Here is a 4,770-nt window from a genome sequence, read left to right on the forward strand (position 1 = left end):
ATTGAATTTATGAATGAAAACAGTTAAAAATATAAGATTAATAAAAGAAATCATTAACTAATACCTAATAATTAATTAATACCTAATTTTAATAATTTAGTGAAGAAAATCAAATATTTTATCATTATTAAATAACAATAATAAAAAAGAACAAATGACACCAAAAAAAATTTGCTTATATTTTTGCATTTAATATTTATATTGATATCAATTATTAGTTTTATTATTGTCAGTTATCAGCCTTATCTTTTGATGGTACGATTTAGAAAACTTGATGAATTTTGTAAAAATATCAATTTAATCTTTACAATAGTTGCAAATATGTATATACAGTGAATTTAAAATACTCTATAATAAATCTTCTTTTATAAAAATACAAAAATTTATAATAAAATTGGATAATCGCGTTGTTATCAGCTACACTAAAAAAAAAAATTGGCTGTTGTAGCCTAGAATTGGTTGCTGCAACCAATTTTGATGGTAAAATATGGCACAACATTTTCATTGATTGCAGCAATTTTCAAAGCTGCTGTAAACTTGGTTGGTGTGAATGCGTGACTTTGCTACTCCAATCAACTGCTTACTTTATGATGATTTATTAATTGGTTACTACAAATAAATAACTTCCGCGCGGTGGTCTAACTACTTGGCTACACTGAAAGAAAAGATTGGTTGCTGCAGCAAATTAATGGTTAAATATGGCATAGCATTTTTAATTGGCTGCAACAATCAAAAATTGGTTGTTGCAACCAATTAAACATGCTATGCCATATTTTACCATCTAATTTGATGCAGCTAATCTTTCTTTCAGTGTACTCCAGCTAACTGACTCCTACGTATCGGCCACTCTGTGCATATTATTACGATCATTTTAATTGGTTTCCTTGTGGAAAAATCGCTAAAATTGCTGAAATCTATATAAAAAAAAATTTATTTAATATATTTTTGCAGATTTATTATATTATATTAATGAAATTGTATACTTGAAAGTGAGTCGGTTGATATTATAGATTTCAGCAATTTCTACGATTTTTTCACCGGAGTTGCTGAAATCATTTGCAAAAAGTTATTGTAATATATGAACATCTTAAACTATTGCTGTGTTAACTACATTTTTAATTGCAGGAGCAAAAATTAATATGTTGTTATGTTTTATAATAGCAAGAAAATTTGCTTTTGTATAATAAAAAAGTGTCTAACGCAATAATATTTTTAGGTGCCTGGGAAAAAAATGTTTTATAATAAACGTATTATATATATATATATATAATTATATATCAACTATGTCAATTTTATATATAATTATATATAATTATATACGAAATATTTTTTTCCCAGTTGTCTATTCATTACAACTATTTTATCTAGACACACAAATTTTGGTTACCGTATAAGCAACTCTTTTTGTATGATAATAATTAAAGTACCTAATCAATGTAGAAACCGTCAGTGGAGAAGTAAAATATACTTTATTTGTGGACAGTTTATAAAATTTATTTAAAAAATTCTTCAGTATTTTATTTAAAAAAATTGTACTGTTATTATTAAAGCATAACAATAAAAATATTATAACGTAACATTATTACATATTTCCATAATAACAGATCTTTCAACTTATTTTATGGCTATTATTACATTAAAAACAAATTGGGTGTAGCTTAGAATTGATTGCTGTAACCAATTTTGATGGTAACAGGAAGTAATATGAAAATTATTTTCAAATGCAAGCTTATAATATAACTTCAATTTCAAATGATATACACTTTAAGCGTATAATTTGAATTTAATAATATAAATGAAATAGTATATCATTTTAAATGACATATTAAAAATGTATCATATCAAATTGAAGTTATTATAAGCTTGCATTTGAAATGTACAATATTATAATGCATATCTTGTGGAAATAAAATATTCGCCATCATTCATTCTAACTGAAATAGTTGGAGTGTAATCCAATAAATCATCAATATTAATGTAAGAAATTTTAGTACTTATTTGAACGTTAAACGCATGTACACGTTCATCAAAGCCAATTGTTTTAAAAGAAAAGCACACAAGGCAAACTTTAAAATCTTCCGTGCAATATATTCTTTGAATCTCACCAAAGATAGGTAATTCAAAATTATCTGACCCAAGAACAATAGATGTACCAATTCTGTATCTTGTTCCTTTGTAATCAACCCATGGAACCTCTATACAATTTGCTCTAAAATCAATAGGAATGCACGAATTATCTAAATTTTCGTTTACAGATGATTCGTCTAAAATGTTTCCTGGTCCTATTTCAAATTTCCGTACAAATCCGAATTGACTTACTAATTTATAAGACATTTGCAAGGCTTCTTTGATCGCTAATGTAAAAGTAATATTTCTTCTGGAGTACGTGGCATTTGCACGAATCTTGTTAAGTCTGTTTTTAGATTCTTGTCTCATTGTACTAAATAAAGCTAGAGATCCTGACATTTCAAGCATCATAAGAAAGTGTAGCATAATATGGTGCTTCGGTTTGAGTTTATCTCTAAAGAGCTCTTAGTATAATGTATGATGTTCAAAAATGAGCTGCTCCAACAATATCGATATTTCATTCTGAATATTAGTAGCAGCAACAATATCAAATATTTGGCATAAAACAATATAAAAATGCCACAATTTATTACCGCAAGGCACAAAATCTCCAACCAAATAACTGAAAGTTAAGAAAAAATTTGTCATTTCAGTACCCGACATGCTTAAATGCTTGCTTTTCACTTCCTCCTTTGTTACAAGTGGTGGCCTGTTCGAAAATCCATTTATATAATAATCAAAAGTTTTTATTCTTTCATTAAGTGCTTGAATTGCAAAATGTTTCTCTTTGAATATTAAATGATATAACAAATGGCCCATTCCATATCGTAGACAACCTTCTGCCATTTCATGTAACAAAGAATCTGAAGCAAAATTTTCATAAACATGAAATCCCTTAATTTCATTCCAAATTGAATATTCATTTAAACCAGAATTGGATACACCGCGATGGATATCGTTTAAATAATTTTCTGACCTTAAATTTTCTTTTCGTACAAAGCAATCTTTTTCACAATCTTCCTTTCGTGTAGTGCAAAAGCAGCAATAATAAGTGGCATTAAAACTCATTGAGTAACCTAATATTGTATTGAGTCCAAGATTATCCCCAATCAATAAACCAAGAGCAAAATATACTTTTTAGTCACCTTGTGGCAAATATAAGACAATACCGTAATCCTGAAGGAAATTAATTTGATCTACTAATATGCGAAACATAGCTGCATTTTGAAACTGAGCTCTATCAGATGTATGGAATAATAAAGCAACAAAAATTTCATCCAATGCAGAACGATATTCTTGTGGAATACATGGAATATTAATATAGGTTTCTCCTATCTTTTGAATCGCTTTATGACTCCCCAAAGGATTATTCACTTCAAAGTCATCGTAATAAACGAATAAAGGAAAAACAATTTTATCAGAAAAATAATCCATTTTCTTTTTTCTCCATAATTTACCCTGTAAACGAAGTTGGACAATACAGCTGTCTCCTGCATTAGATTTTCCATATAATTATAAACGGTGTCAAATACGCCTGGAAGATTAAAGAAAGCTTTCAAAATTGTACGAACAGGTAGAAACTGGCCATATATAGGAATTATGTCTTTAATGATTCATCCATCAACTCTTTTTTCACTTACAATATTGCCAACAGTATATGGCATAGGTTTAATAAAATGATGTGTTGCCTGCAAAGCTTTCATTCGATTGTAATCAGAATTTAAATTTGTAAATAATTGAAGAACTGTATCAAATATATCGAATATATTTAATTGTATATCGTTAAATTGTGTTGCTTCATTACACGTAGTTGCTTGTATAACAGGCTTCAGAAGTGATATAATATTAAAGAACAAGGCAGCTGTATCATTCATTATACTTTGAACATGGCTTCGGGGCAAAGCAGGATCTGCATACAATTTCGCAATATAACGTAGCAAGCAGTTATGAAGTTCGTCATTGATAGATTCTTTTGAGACTGAAATTTCATTAACAATATCATCAGAAGAAATTACGTCTTCAATGTCAGAATCAGAGTCTGACATTTGTAAATCAGTTCTATTATGTCTATTACCACAACTTTGATTAAGACTCTTAACAATAGGATTAGCTGGAAATTTATGAAAAGTTATGAGATGTTTTCGAAATTTTCTCCATGAATCATAATCTGATAAATATTGGGGTACTTGACTCTTATATACGGTCATTTCGTCAAATTTATGAGCTGTACTTAAATGCAACTGTAGAGCATTGACAGAAGTCAAAGTTAAATTATAATTTTGTCCTACACATTTTATCATTTTGATAAATTTATCTTATAAACGTTCACAAATATCTATCCATTAATTAAAGCTCAATGCATGATAATTATAGTTATATATAATTATAATTTAAATTCCTAACTTATAATTAAAATAATGTTTTTAATTATAAGTTAGGAATTTAAATTATAATTGTATATAACTATAATTCATAAACAAACTTAATCAGCCGATAACTGCAAATAATTATTAACCAATGTTGCGACAGATGGTACATGTTCATCCCATCGAGTTTTTAATTGATAAATAGCTTGCTGAAGGAAAAGCCATGGCTGGCTACTCTGGAAAGGATAGGACACATGCAATGCATGATATGCTTTGAAGCACACATCTATTGCACGTAAAGGGCTTTCTACCTTATACGGAAAGTTATCGATGTAAA

At 28.2% G+C, this 4,770-nt stretch overlaps 1 long non-coding RNA gene across 1 annotated transcript in view; it reads left to right on the top strand.

Moving 5' to 3' along the window:
- Positions 1 to 4,302, top strand: part of LOC108727900 (uncharacterized) — an 11,899-nt gene extending 7,597 nt beyond the window's left edge. Inside the window, exon 4 of the long non-coding RNA XR_001936866.1 lies at positions 4,292 to 4,302. This is a non-coding gene — a long non-coding RNA (uncharacterized lncRNA). The remainder of the gene's footprint in view (positions 1 to 4,291) is intronic.
- Positions 4,303 to 4,770: the final 468 nt, after the last annotated feature.

This window comes from Mycetomoellerius zeteki, unplaced genomic scaffold (assembly GCF_001594055.1).
Source record: "Mycetomoellerius zeteki isolate Tzet28-1 unplaced genomic scaffold, Tzet1.0 scaffold562, whole genome shotgun sequence".
Taxonomy (NCBI): Eukaryota; Metazoa; Arthropoda; class Insecta; order Hymenoptera; family Formicidae; genus Mycetomoellerius; species Mycetomoellerius zeteki.